The sequence below is a fragment of the Lithobates pipiens genome, unplaced genomic scaffold, assembly GCF_037356315.1.
Source record: "Lithobates pipiens isolate NorthernLeopardFrog02 unplaced genomic scaffold, aLitPip1_a1.2 Scaffold_19, whole genome shotgun sequence".
NCBI classification, from domain to species: domain Eukaryota; kingdom Metazoa; phylum Chordata; class Amphibia; order Anura; family Ranidae; genus Lithobates; species Lithobates pipiens.
In genome coordinates, this window is record NW_027507764.1 from 201137652 (window position 1) to 201152267 (window position 14616).

A 14616-nucleotide genomic window follows, 5' to 3' on the forward strand; every position below is an offset into this window, starting at 1 on the left:
AAATATTTAAAGATTTGTGTACTCTTAATACATCTATCACTTGGAAAGTACAACAGGGCAGAAGAATATTGACTATTATGTCATAAAACAAGGGATCAAATTAAATAAAGCAATCAATGGATTGTTCTGTAAATGTGATTGTGAAACTTGTCCTCATAAGTGTACTATTGAAAACTGCCATTTTGAATAATGTTCAAATGACCATGCAATATATATAATACATTTATAAAGGAAAAAAATAAAATAAAAACAACTGATAAATTTAGGATTGGACCTAAATGGATTTTAATATAAAATGACAGTGTCGGCATAATACATAAACCATCCTTAGTAGAATACAGTTTGTGGGTCTTTCACTCGGTAATGTCTCAAAAAAAATCAATGTTTACATAAGCACTTTGCCTGTCAGTCACTAGGCACATTACCAGCCTGGCCTGCTAATGATAAAGAATAACACAGGCAAGGGGAGTCTTTAGAACAGCAGCTGCAGTCAGCTGGAATAAATTGAACAACTCAATGTCCAGTCAGTAGTGGGTGAAGAGCAAGGCAGTGGTCTCCCGAAGCTCCAAGCTTTATGTTAATTTGAACTTGTCAGCTTGTATCAAACTGATTTACAAAGTTTGAGAATTAAAGTTTATGTAAAGCCAAGGACAAAAATGTAATATAGTACAGCTTACCAGTCCTTAAAAGAGAACAAACACCGCCGATCGCTCGGTTCTCCCTGAGCAGAGAGATGGTGACTCTCAGTGACCGCTGTCTGCTCTGCCCCCTCTGCGCTCACTGGAGCACTGGGCTGTGGAGGGGGTGGGAGTGGCTGGCTCAGGCTCTCATGGGCTCTGTGACATCAGCCAGGCTTTAGCCCCCGTCTGCTGAAAATGGGTCACAGGAGTACAGAAAGAACTGCACTTCTGTCATCCACAGGAGAAGTACACCCCAATGAGCTATGGCTGTATTTTTCTTTTAATTCAAATTTTTTTAGGGTTGGTTCCCCTTTAATTTTTTCTGGTGAGCTTGCCAGTAACACACTTTCTATCCTAGAGTGACAACAATCATTTATGCCTCATTTCCACTGAGCGGATCGGTTTGGGTCGGTACAGTTTGGAAGGGTTAGAATGGTCTGGCCTATTCAGGTGAGCGTTTCCACTGCAAGTTGGACCACCAGGTGCTATACGGGGTTTCAAAAAAAAGTCTAGCATGGCGTCACACTGATTGGCAGATGTTTTCTGTCCGCCAATCACTGGAATGCATTGTAGCTCCGCCCTAACCATATTGTACCATTTTCTATGGCCCAACATCTGAAGCAGGACCCTGAATGGTGCGGTATGGTTCGCTTGTATGGGCCGCTTTCATGATGGAAATACTCAAAATAGCGTACTGTACTGAACCGTACCAAACCAATCCGCTCAGTGGAAATGAGGCATTAGTGTACTGTATTTATGAAGGAGAAGTGTTGTCACCCTATTACAGGATGTGTGTTATAATAACAGAGCACCTCTCTTCTCCTGATCCCATTATATTGGGTGGGGAGAAGTCTGTAACCTATATTAAACAAGGCAAGGCTAATACAAGGTAAGATAAGGCAAGATAACATGGCTAACAAGGCAAGGCTATTACAAGGCAAGATAACATGTGGAGTGCACAAGGACATAGGACTGGACTGGATTTCAGGCAGGATCAACAGGTATTTTTGCATTTAATGGAACAGATATAACAAAATACTTCCCATGGAAAATTTAAATGACCAACAGGGAGCACATTGAAGAAGTTAATTTAGGAGTTTCTAAACAATTTTACTTGGATTGGGTTGATTCATAGACAGTAGAGATGTGTTAATTTTGTCTGTGCTACTGCTAATTCTCTAATAATTGTAATTGTATGGTATTTCAAACCAAAATGTTTTTCTTTTTTTGTTTAGAATAGAGTGGGGAATGATTAGAACCTGTGCCCGTTTTCTTTTTTTTTTTTGCTAAGTGAGTCCCAAAATGTTTTAAACCTTATTTTCAATGAAAAAAAATAACAATTTCTGTAACTGCTTAGCAAGTATGCTGAAGTTAGGCTTTAATTAGCTTTTTACATTAATTTGCTTCTCACAGTTATAACTGCATGTCCATCTAGTGCCCTGTACACATGAGCATTTTTTCAGTCGGAAAAATCTTGGATGGTTTTTCCAACGGAATTATGCTCAAACTTGGCTTCCATACACACGGTCACATAAAAGTTCTCAGAACTTTCGACCGTCAAGAACGTGGTGACGTACAACACTACGATGAGCCGATAAAATGAAGTTCAATGCTTCAGAGCATGCGTCGAATTGATTGCGAGCATGCGTAGGAATTTTGTGCGTCGGAATTGCTAGAGACGATCGGAATTTCCGATTGGAACTTTTTCCAACCGAAAAATTGAGAACCTGCTCTCAATCTTTTGCTGGTGGGAATTCCACCAGCAAAAGTCTGGTGGAGCATACACACAGTCGGAATTTCCGGCCAAAAGCTCAGATTGGACTTTTGCTGGTGGAATTTCCGATCGTGTGTACGGGGCATAAGAATACCTTGTTAAAAGGAAAGGAAAAATAACGGAGCTATTGGCAGAATCCACAGGTAAGAAAAAATGTCATGGGGGTGGGGAATACAATTAATGCTACTGATGGACTGCATCATCCATTTGATTATTTAGTTTGCTCATAGTCACGCATAGTATGTGTGACCATAGCATATTTATTATGGTTGTAAGAATTAGAAAAGCACAGTGCAGTAAAGTAATGATCTATCAGCAGCACAAAAGTGGAGTACAAAAATAATGACAGGTATGATGGTAGAATACTGCACAACGTTTTTGACAAAACCACAGTAATAAGTTTTCTTGCATGAAACGAGGCATAGTCACACTTTGAAGCGGAAGTAAACTCTTTTTTTGCACTTGTACCTACAGGTAAGCCTATATTAACTACTTCAATATAGGTCACTCCCCCCCCCCCTTCCTGCCCAGGCCATTGTTCTTGCGCGGTCATGCTATACTGTAACCATGTGAAATTTTTTTATCATTTTCACACAAATAGAGCTTTATTTTGGTGGTATTTAATAACTTCTGTTTTTTTTTTTTTTTTTATAAAATTTTGAAAAAAAAAGTTTTTTCTTAGTTTCTGTCAGTAAATTTTGTAAATAAGTAATATATTGCATTTGGAATGAGAGTAAAAGTATTCTCGCGCCTATCAATGTGTCCTAGAACTAGTGTGGTTGCAGCAAAACACCGGCAGGGGTGTAAACCCTCCCCAGATTAAGTGATAGTAATTAAGAAATGGTGTTGCGCTCCGGCTAAATAAATCTAATTAAACTAACATGTACTCAAGTAACAACCAAAACAGAAATAGAATAAAGTGTGAAACTGTATGTTTAAATAAGCTCAGACAATGTGCATAAATACTAAAGTGCAATACACCAGGTCAAATTGTGCACTTGACATAAAAAACTTGATATAAGAAATCTTCTATAAATGACAGTGAAATAATATTGAGTGCACCCAAATGTATAAATGATATGGCACGAAAAAAGAAGGAAAAAAAAAAACTGAGTGTCGTTATAAAAGTGCAATACAAATCAAAAAATGCACAAAATGCTAATAGTCCATGTGCAGTGTATCACGTGTATGAACAAAATGCTAATAGTCCATAAACAGTGAGATATGTGTTTGAACAAAAGCTCCAAAAACAAGAATGAGGTGAACTATAGTTATATAAAAAGCATGTCCATTTAGTGGTAAAATACGTCCATTTGGTGATCAACAAAGCAGTATCCTGCGTGCTCCAAAAACAGGAGGTGGATTCCACCAGTGCTCCTATGCGTATAATATCCTCACACTAGGTGCAGTAATTACCTTACCTTACTGCTGTAAGGTAAACAGCATTTCCAAAGTAACGCTTGTTGTCCAATAATGTAGGTTCAGTAGGTGATGTGATCCTAGACTCTCATTCACCGTGGGCACGTTGTAACATGCAGAGAAAGCAAGGGGAACACTCCAATGGTGAAGTACGTATTCACAATTTATTGGATATAAAACGAAGATATAGGTACTCACATTTAAAACAGTAATAAAAGCACAACTAAACGAACGCGTGTCACGTTCGCGCTTCCGGACGTCACTTCCGGTGTCCTTACTGGCCAATTGTGTTCCTACGCGTATCGTCAAATGACTTCATCAGGTCTTCCCTGATGAAGTCATTTGACGATACGCGTAGGAACACAATTGGCCAGTAAGGACACCGGAAGTGACGTCCGGAAGCGCGAACGTGACACGCGTTCGTTTAGTTGTGCTTTTATTACTGTTTTAAATGTGAGTACCTATATCTTCGTTTTATATCCAATAAATTGTGAATACGTACTTCACCATTGGAGTGTTCCCCTTGCTTTCTCTGCATGTTACAACGTGCCCACGGTGAATGAGAGTCTAGGATCACATCACCTACTGAACCTACATTATTGGACAACAAGCGTTACTTTGGAAATGCTGTTTACCTTACAGCAGTAAGGTAAGGTAATTACTGCACCTAGTGTGAGGATATTATACGCATAGGAGCACTGGTGGAATCCACCTCCTGTTTTTGGAGCACGCAGGATACTGCTTTGTTGATCACCAAATGGACATATTTTACCACTAAATGGACATGCTTTTTATATAACTATAGTTCACCTCATTCTTGTTTTTGGAGCTTTTGTTCAAACACATATCTCACTGTTTATGGACTATTAGCATTTTGTTCATACACGTGATACACTGCACATGGACTATTAGCATTTTGTGCATTTTTTGATTTGTATTGCACTTTTATAACGACACTCAGTTTTTTTTTTTTTTTTTTCCTTCTTTTTTCGTGCCATATCATTTATACATTTGGGTGCACTCAATATTATTTCACTGTCATTTATAGAAGATTTCTTATATCAAGTTTTTTATGTCAAGTGCACAATTTGACCTGGTGTATTGCACTTTAGTATTTATGCACATTGTCTGAGCTTATTTAAACATACAGTTTCACACTTTATTCTATTTCTGTTTTGGTTGTTACTTGAGTACATGTTAGTTTAATTAGATTTATTTAGCCGGAGCGCAACACCATTTCTTAATTAATATATTGCATTTGTGCGCTCTAAAATGATACTGAATGTATTTTTACTGACATTTTAGTCTTTAACACCTTCCTGTCAGCGAAGTATCGTTACGTGACTGTATAGGAAGTATGATAGCTCAGTCATCGCTGCAGCGGCAGCAATGATCAAGATATAATTTTCTTTCACCAGCAATTCCTTTCCCTGTAAAGGTAAATCTAGCAGCTAAGAAGCCACTGGATTACTTTTACGGGCGGGGGAAAGGGTCCCACCCCCTTCCCGCACTTGCCTTTGCTGGGCACTCCTTTGGGGAGCCCAATAAGTTTGCACTGGTGGCATCCAGTTCCTGGGACATGCGTGCGTGGTACTGATGTAGTTCCTACTGTTGTGTGATATCAGAAATTGGAAGCGACAAGGAGTTAGTAATTTATGATTTCGGTCTCATGTAAACAAGCCATCACCGACTTTAGCAAGCATCTGATGAAACCAATCTTGATTTGATTGGGTGCTTTGAAGGCCAGAGGAGAGATTTAGGGTCTAATAGACCTCGGATCTCTCCATAAAGAGGACCTGTCACAGCCCATGCTATCACAAGGGATGTTGTTCATACAAAAAAAAAAAATATTAAAGACACCGTGTAATCTTTTAAGACTAAAATAAATAATAATGCAATTTTTTTTTTAAAGAACCCATGTTCCCCTGTGCTCATGTGCAAATGCAAACAGTGCCGTATATGTAAGCATTTGCACCACACATGTGAGGTATCTCTGCAAATGTAAGAGCAAGGGAAATAAATTTAACACCAGTTCCCTCTGTAATTCTAAACTGGTAACCTGTAAAGGCTTTTAAAGTGTCGTCTTTGGAGATTTTTAGGTATTGTAGTTTGGCGCCGTTTGGCACCGTTGGCGGACACGACTTTAAAATGTGACATGTTTGGTATCTGTTTACTCAGCATAACGTCATCTTTTATATTTTACCAAACAATTATCTATTATATTTAGTTTTTATGCATTAAAATTAATTAAAGTGTATTTTTCCCCAAAAAATGTCAAAATTGCCCCAGACTGGAAGTGGTTAAGGCCTCTGCTTTCAGAAAATATTGAATGTTTTGGGGGTTTTAAGTAATCTTCAGGTCTAAAATAATTTTTTAAACATGTATGCAAATAACACAAAAACAGTGAGGTGAAATGGTTAAAGGGTTGGTGTTTTACTTTAGTAAATGTCCCCAGTGTCATTGACAAGCTCCCCGTGCCCAGATTATGAAAATCGTTTGCCTATTAGCCTTGAAAATGTATTAATAAGATTCACTCCCATAGATTTCAGTGATGTTTGCTGCCAAGTTCAGATTTTGCAGATTTCAAGCAGGATTCAATTAAATCCCCTCTAATTAAAACCAGGCAGATTCACTCATCCCTAATAATACATTCATTCTTTTTAGAATAATGGTTGCTTTGGATCTAAGAAAGGAGACTGAAGTTTTATTGAGGTAGGAAGCAGAGATTTCTTAAAATGGACAATATGGTGGTAGTACAGATCTTGCATTTGGTACACATTTTCCCTTGCTAGGGGGCAACAGGGTGACAGAGGGGTAGATTAGAGTTTTGTTTCTACCATTCTCTAGAAGGGCCAATAAATTATAATTTGGCCTTGTGACATCAGTGAAATTTGTGAGTTTTATCATATGGGAAAGTGGAGATATTCACAATATGTTTGTAGTAAAGGTACCTGTAACTGGACTCTGCTGTTGTTAAATGCGGAGTCTGTCATTGCTAAGCTTCTTCCAAAACTTTAGTTGATTGGCTGGTTCTGAATTGAAGCTGTAGAAAAGCCTAACTATAACTATTCCTAAAAACATTCCTTCCCTTTCCTTCTACTTATTCTTCTTAACCCGTTTAAAAAAAATATATATGTACTTACCTAATTTTAATCTGCTCTAGTCTGGTTATGTGATTCTGCAGCTCCAGTTCCCCTGTATCAGGGGAGAGGAGGGAGCACTGACAAACGGCTGGGCCATGGCAGCCTTGGGTGACAGCTCTTCGAATTCACAGACTTTGTTGAGTGCTCCCTTCCACAGAGCTGCAGGTTCAAGCGACAAGACCAGAGCAGATAGAAAACAGGCAATCTTTTTTATACAAGTTAGGCTGGATAGGTAGGAGAAGGGGGATGCATTTTAAGAATAGCCATAGTTTGAGTTTTCTTCCACTAAGTGTTTTACAAGTCACTAGCCTGGAACAAACATCTGATTAGTGAAGTCAGAGCAAAGTCAGAACTCTTGATCTGCATACCAGTTCTGGATAAGCAATTCAGACAGTATTAAAGCTATTGGTTTGGTATGGAAGGCAGAAAAATCGCATTACTAATCCTTGCAATGGCAGCCTACTGGTTTTCATAGTATAAGTTTACACCAAGGAAATGGCTAAATGCACAGATGTTAAGTGACACTTACTGGACTCTATCCCACCCCCACCTTGTGACTAGACAGTGAAAGTAGAAGCAGCAGATTGATGCGCTTGTCTCTCTCTAACTCTACTCTCTCCTATTTGCATTCCCCTTTCACCTTAGCACAACTAATTAGCTAATTATGCTGTTTCTATCTCTCCTGGCCTGAGCTCTACTTTTTAAGTACTGCAAGAGGTGAATAGAAAGTCAAAGTCAGTGTCACGTCTACCACTGTGTGCTTCCCCCATAGCAGCCCACTTTCCCTTAAGGCAAGCACACCTACTGGTACTTGGTTGCCCCCAGGACTTATGCCCAATGCTATAGTGCCTGGCCACCACACCAGGGCAGATGCAAACTGAGCAAAGAAAAGAGATACTTGTAGTTAGCAGACAGATAGTGTGGTTCTATGACAGTCAGGTACTTATTGCTTACATTTTTAAAAAAAATAACATTTAAGAATGTGGTAATAAATATTCATGTTTTTGTCTTCTATATATGCCTGGTGTTCAGGTTTAGGTATTAGGATATAATTGCTACCCAAATCTCGTTAAATTTAAACAGTTAAAGTAACAAAAAAAAAAGAAAAATAACAAATTATTTATTGGAAAAAATATGGTCTTGTATTTAAAGTTTTTTGGGAATATGCAAGTAGATGGCAAATAGACTATATATGTGTTTTTTCCTTGTTTACAAGAAATGTGAAAGTGATATATATAGACAAAACACATTGTAGTTGTTAGGATGGACATTCAAAACATAGAGCTTGGTCCAGCTGCACAGCTGGTATCTCAAAATCCAGAAAGTCCATTCTTTTTTTAGGGGCTGCTGCAGCTGCTAAAATCCTACACTGCTGTTCTTGTTTCTTAATACGGCACAATGCTCAATTCTCTAAGCCAATATTCACGTAAATATATTACAAAAAACATTGTCCACCTGGTTACAAATAACAATTTTCCCCTGTAAAGCCTGCTGAGATCCTGAGGGATTCTCTTTGGGTGCACAAATTCTGATGTATCTATTATGACATAAACCAATATTTTCATAACATTTTCTTTTCCCTCGACTTCTGCGAATGGAGAACCCAAGAAGCTAGAAACAATTGCTTTTCTTATAGGGGAGTTTATTCAGCAATGAATGAAGACCTCACACAGAATTCTGTTGCCAGCTGTTTTGCACATTACAAGAAAAAAAAAAGTGTTGCATGCATTTAAGGTTAACCAACCAAATTATTATTGGCATGTAAAATACTTCAGGGTTTAAATAAAATTAGAAGTCACGATTCACACTTAAAGTGCCCCTGCCATTAAAGTATATGAACTCATTCTAACATGAAGTCACTTCTAGTAATAACCTTTTTTTAGCTCCTTGGTTGCCAGGAGTATATATAAATGTAACCATGCTATAGAGTATGGCCACCCTGGAGTAAAACTGTCAATAGACATATGAAAATTCCTACCTTTTTGAATGAGCAGCAAACATAGATATCAATGGTACCAGCAATCATCTTCCAGATACTTGATCAAAGGTGGAAATATTAATCAGATTCAAAAACTTTTATTACAGTTGTTCACCCTTCAGGAGCTGTATTTCTCCAATTCATTCCTCCTCCACATTCTTCTACTTCTTTAGTTAAAGTAGAACTAAAGCCATACTTTTTTTTAAATTTTGGATAGACGAAGGTTGTAGACCAGCCATTCAAGGAGTTTGGATAAGAAGGGCAACAATAGGGGTGTAAGTTGTTAAGATTGGAAGGATCCAGTGAGGGCTTTTTAAGTATGGGTCTGACAAGTGTATGTTTTAGAGAGTTGGGGAAGATGCCAGAAGAGAGGGAGAGATTGAGGATGTGGGTTAGAGAGTGTAGCATAGAGCCAGAGGGTGAACGTAGCATTTGCAAGGGAACAGGATCCAGAGGGTATGTGGTAAGGTGGACGTTAGCAAGTAGTTTAGCAACCTCGTCTATAGTGGTGGGGTTGAAAGAGGGAAATAATGATTGTGTGGAGGGTATCTGAACAGTAGAGATCTCCTCGCGAATAGTATCAATCTTCTGTTTGAAGTGATTGGCGATCTCCAGGGCAGTAAGTTGGCGGGTGGAGGCAGTGGAGGACAAAGTAGAGAGTTGAGGTAGAGAAGAGTTGACGGGTACAGGATAATAAGTTTCTAATGAGAGTGATAAAATAGGTCTGCTTGGCAGTGAGGAGGCTGGTATATTTGGAGGGCAGATATATATTGGTTGAAATCTTTCTGAGATTTAGTCTTATGCCACAGGCGCTCATGAGCATGACTATGTTTTTTCTTACTTCTAGTATCATCTGTTTGCCAAGGTTCAAGGGATTGGGCCTGATTCTGTGTGTAGTGAGGGGGCCAGTGAGTCCAGTGAGGCTAGAATTGAAGCGTTGTAGTCAGAAGTGGCTAGGTTGGTGCAGGATAGGGGTGAGATTTTGTCGTAGAGGTTGTCGGTAGCAGAGTAGAGAAGAGAAGGGTTGAGATGACGTAGGTTTCCGCAAGTAACTTTTAGGTGGTTGGAGGGAGAGGAGGGGGAGGAGAGGGAGGGAGTGAAACAAATAAGGTAGTGATCAGAGAGAGGGAATGGATAGTTAGAGAGGACACATGGAGTGCAAAGGTGAGAGAAAAGAAGGTCAAGGGTATTGTCTTCAGAGTGAGTATGAGCGTGTATCCACTGCTTCAGGTCAAAGGAGGAGGTTAGGCTGAGAAGTTTGGAAGTTGCAGGAGTGTTAGTATAAATAGAGATGTTGAAGTCACCCAGAATGATTGTGGGGATTTCAGAAGAAAGAAAGTAGGGTAGCCAGGCAGAGAAGTCATCAAGAAAGGTTAATACTGGTCAAAGGGTCTGTAGATCCCAGCTATCCTTAGAGAAACTGGAGTGAAAAGACAAATGCAGTGTGCTTTTGAAAGAGAAGAGTGACAGAGATGGAGGTGGTTGAAGTACCTGAAAGGTGCTACGTTGGGCTAGAAGGATTCCGACACCTCCTCCCTTACGTCCACTGGATCTGGGGGAGTGAGTCCACAGAAGACCATCATGGGATAGGGTAGCAGAAGACGCAGTGTCGGATTACTGAAGCCAGGTTTCAGTAATGGCGAGTAGATTACATGAGTTAGCGATAAAGAGGTCATGGAGAGAGGTGAGTTTGTTACAGACAGAGTGGGAATTCCAAAGAGAAAGGGAGTCTGGTCTTGGGAAGAATATAAATGGGAACTAAATTGTGTTGATTGCAGCTGCGTCCAGATGGTGCAGGGTGATGGGTGCATGGGGTACAGTTAAATGATGGAGGCCCGAGGTTGGGGGATATATCTCCAGAGGTTAGGAGAAATGGGAGGGTAAGGGAGGTAATACGGGAGTGGGATTTATATGAAGAGACATGCCCCAGGGTTCTGGAGATTTTTTGTGTGTGTGGATTTAGAATTAGCAGGAGGTGGTGGGTGCAGTAATAAGGAGAGGACAGAAGTTAGGGTGATATATATATATATATATATATATATATATATATATATATATATATATATATATATACTGTGGGGGGTAGAAGAAGTGTGAAGGAGAGATAGTTTAAGGATAGAGGACAGAGCTGTCAAAAGGAGTGGTAGAGACTGCATGTTACAAGGAGAAATAGCTGAAGGGGTAAACAAGATCACCTAATGTCTGTGTGGTGTTTTTCAAAGTATGTTCTTGTGTTCATTTGCTTTGTGCATTCGCTGAAGTGCAGAGTCAGAAGTGCTCCCACTTATAGAAATAGCCCCACTTTGAGAATGAGCCTCAGTTGTAAATGTGCCCCCTGCAAATGCTTCCCCCAAAAGATGCTTATATTTATACTGATAGGGATGGGGGGTGGGTGCATTTTAATTATCAATCAGGAGGTAATAAAGGTTGGCTGGTTAACAGAAAATTCAACATAATTCTTACTTCAGAAAAAGACTAGCAAGAGGGCACTAAAGTTTAATGGGCCATAATTTTTGTTAAGACAAGGGAGATAATAAAGCATTGTAATGTGGACAGGTCTACAGACAGTTACGCAAAAATAACATGCCAGCATTAGTAAATAGACATAAGCAAAAGCAGATACCAGTGTTTCAGTTTTTGGGTTGAGATGTTTCAACAACACGTACCAGCATTATTAAATAGACATAAGCAAAAGCAGATAGCAGTGTTTCAGATTTTACCATAACTAGTATCCGCTTTGGAAGATTTCCTCTCTATTCCTGTTCTGGTGATCACCCAAAATTTGGGATTTCCTTTCATTTTCACTCTTAGTAATAGCACTAAACAGGAAATACAGAGAGGGTGAATCTCCGTAATGGAGGCACAGACAGCAGGTGCTCTAATCTCTCTCCATTATTGTAAAACAAAAAATGTCCTTAAGCTGGCCATACACTGTTAATTGCCCCCCCCCCCCCCCACTGGGACATTGTATTCTGACAGCTGCACCCACCAAGTTGGAGAACATTTTTCCAAAATGTCCCTTCAACAAAGTCAAGCAAATTATTGACTTCTGTCAAGCAGGGACAATCACATATGGAATGAAATTCAGCTGGTCCATGCTAAACAGACTGAATTTCGATTAGTGTTTGGCTAGCTTTAGTTATACTTTAACCACTTCAGCCCCGGAAGATTTTACCCCCTTTCTGACCAGAGCACTTTTTGCGATTCGGCACTGCGTCGCTTTAACTCACAATTGCATGGTCATGCGACATTGTACCCAAACAAAATTGACGTCCTTTTTCCCCCACAAATAGAGCTTTCTTTTGGTGGTATTTGATCATCTCTGTGTTTTTAATTTTTTGCGCTAATTGGCATTAATACAGCGATCAGTACTAAAAATGCATTGATTACTGTAAAAATGTCTCTGGCAGTGAATGGGTTAACCACTAGGGGACGATCAAGAGGTTAATGTGTTCCCTAGTGTGTGTTCTAACTGAAGGGGGGAGGGGACTGACTATGGAAGATGACAGATCGCTGTTCATACTCTGTATGAACAGACAATCTGTCACTTCTCCCCTCAGAGAACTGGGATCTCTGTTCTCGTGGTGTTACAAGCGATTGCGGTAGCCCAGCGGTCATCGAAAACCGCTGGGCACTCGCAACGGCTCTGGGGGCAAGCAATGGGCGTGTGCCCCACTAGTGGCTGCCTCAGGAGACAACGTAACAATGACGCAGATTTGCCTGCCCATGCCATTCTGCCGCAGTATAACTGTGGCGGCTGGTCGGCAAGTGGTTAAACACACTGTATATGCTCAAGTGAGATGAGTGTACCTGCTAAGAAAACCATCAGACAATTGGAATGCTTTTTGGAGTTCAGATCATGTCTATATGATTGTCCCTTGCACTTCATGATCCATGGTGGCACCCTGCAGATGTCTGATAGAAAACAATGGGCTGTGGGGCATCTACCCATTTTTGAACTTGTTGGGCCCCAACTATAATTTACTATTCAATTCTGTACAACCTAAATAACAAGCACATGGGGAAAGCTCCAGGTGTCATAAACCATGAATCAGACCAAGACAGAAGTACAGTTAAATCACCCCACACTTGTTTAATAATAAAAGTAAATAGAACAAACATAGTTAAAACATAGCCAAAGTTCGGTAACCGGAATGGATAGTCAGACAAGCCAGAAGGTCAGGAATCCAGGAATAAGCGTAGCGGAACAGCAAGCAGGATCTGGAGCTAGAAGGAATGTCAGCCAACCAAGTCATTACCAGGATCGCAGGAGAAGTCACTGTGATGTTGACCAAGGCGAAGGCAGAGCTCATCTGGCCTGGATGGCTTAAGTAAGCAGGGCTAACAAGCAAGATATCATCAACAGGTGAGTCACTGTGGAGAGATAGGAGCTGGCAATTAGCTAACAGCTGAGCGCCCAACTCAGCGAAGCAAGGGCTGAGTCCAGCCCTGACAGTACACCCTCCTCAATGACACCTCCCCCTCGGAGGACCACCAGGCTTGAGGGGAATACGTCTATGGAAATCACAGAGAAGGACAGGGGCATGTGCGTCCTAGGATGAGACCCAAGAGCGTTCCTCCGGACCGCACCCCAGAAAAAGTGGAAGTTAGAGGGTTGAGACAAACCATTTAACACTGACAGGGAGTGCTCACAATAGTCAGCTTTTATTTATGGAAAACCTTTATCTCAAAAGGAAAACAAAATGTTACTGCAACTGCTTATAAAGGGCTGGATTTCGGATTTAATTTGTTATTCAATTCCACCTAAATATGCTAGTCCTATCCTCCCTCCAGACTGGCAGTGCTGCTCCCCAAGGGTGTCTTCATTGCCCCCCCCAACCAGAGTGGACCTTCGTAAGAAAGGAAGCATGTTACTGGCTAAATAACCAGGTGAAAAAAAAATTAAAAGTAATGCAGCTACCACATTTAAGGATTGGTAAATTTCATTATATTACATTTTTGTTTTTGGGCTTGCAGCTCAGTGCATGTACTGCTTTAGTAAATCAGCTCCAGCCTGTGCAGGTAGGAGTTACATTTTCAACTGGATCCTGATTCATAAAAATTAGAAACGCAAAACCCAAGTTGCTGTAGTAATCAAACAGGATTTACTTTTCATTACAATATTAACAAAGGGGAAGGAAAATCCCAAATGTTGGCTTCCAGTAGGAACACTAAGACCCTGGTGACAACAAGGGATCCACTTTCTTTTAATGGATTTCCTCTAACTTCATATTTTAGCAATGGGACAAGAAGTGAAGGGAGATCTGTCCAATGGGACACAGATGGCAACAGATGACAGAGGTTATAACCCTCCCTTATGCTATTCAAAATTAAAAAAGAAAAACATTTATATGTTTTTAGTTCTACTTTAACTCCCCTGTCACACAAATGTTGTACCATACTTCTGAAACATAACCACTAAATATGATTCAGAACCTTTTTTTTTAGAATTGAGTATATTAAAAACGGCTGTAAGAACAAACGAGTACCAAGGGCTCAACAAATGTAAGGTCATTATTTCAAAAGTACTGTGACACATGGGCTATAACAGTTTTTTTTAGCTTTTATTTCCCTAGGTGACCAATCCTGTTTGAGCCCAATTCTGTGTTTTTGTTAAATAAG

General features: G+C 40.0%; 1 protein-coding gene across 1 annotated transcript in view; it reads left to right on the forward strand.

The window, feature by feature from the left end:
- BMPER (BMP binding endothelial regulator) overlaps positions 1–14616 on the forward strand; it is a 338127-nt gene that overhangs the window by 75159 nt on the left and 248352 nt on the right. The gene's annotated exons all lie outside the window — the stretch shown is intronic.